Genomic DNA, 994 nt, shown 5'->3' with positions numbered 1-994 from the left:
GGCCCACAGTCCACAGCTGCTCGTGGCCAGCCCACCTGGCCCACAGTCCACAGCTGCTCGTCAGCCCACGGCCCAGGCCCACCCGGCACAGGCACACAGTCTCCACCGTGCCCTGATGGGTCCGGGCCCACCGGGCCGGACTGTCTGCCTCAGGCCCTCGCGCCCTCAACTCTTTATCTCAGCTGAGTGGCATCTGCAAGAAGCTGCCCCCCTGGGCTGGGCCAGACTCGCAGTACACTGGCTAAAGCATTGGACCAAAGTACACACGAAAAAGAGAAGGGTCGGTTGGGGTAACCGGCACATTTGCCGGTTGGGGCCTGCTAGTAGTTGCAGCTTGCAGCCACCTTTATTCTTAGGTTTTGCTGCCAAAGTTGAAATGCTGTAACGCAGGCGGAGTTTCCACTCGAACTATTTGACACAGTCATGGGATAGTTAAAACACCTGGCAAAAGTTAGTTGCTAAAACCCCCCGGGCTAGTCCAGGATCGCCCCTTTCCTTTGGTGATCCAAATGTAGCAGAGTAGAAATGTATGTACTTTTGTAGTGAAGTGCGCACAAGACTCCGTGCATAGAGCCTTGTGTACTTTGTACCTCAAAATATGTGTTCTCTACCATCAGGAATGGTTCGAGCAGGCACCATAGTGCGTACCGTGCTCTTTATCAGATGATACATTACTCTCATGTACCGAGTAGAGAGGCAGGAATCATCAGCCTCTTCCTGGCCGTATATGAGGTGACAGGGTGATGGGCGTTTCAAGCAGATCAAACTTGCACTTCAAACCGAGACCGCCGCAGAGGGAGGCTTGTGAAAGCGGTGCGCGAGGAAGGGGAGGGGGAGGGGTGTGGGGCAACACCCCTTTCCCCTCTCAAGCCGCCGCGAGTGTGGACGGGGATGAAAAAAAGTATGCGTGAATGGAGAGCGGCGCAGACGTCCAATCATCTCTTTGAGGCCTTGGGGAGTGAAAGCCCCACAACGCGAGTTCCCGCCCCGCCCC

This window comes from Frankliniella occidentalis, unplaced genomic scaffold, assembly GCF_000697945.3.
Source record: "Frankliniella occidentalis isolate FOCC.00 unplaced genomic scaffold, Focc_3.1 Scaffold166, whole genome shotgun sequence".
NCBI lineage: Eukaryota > Metazoa > Arthropoda > Insecta > Thysanoptera > Thripidae > Frankliniella > Frankliniella occidentalis.
This window is presented reverse-complemented; position numbering follows the sequence as displayed.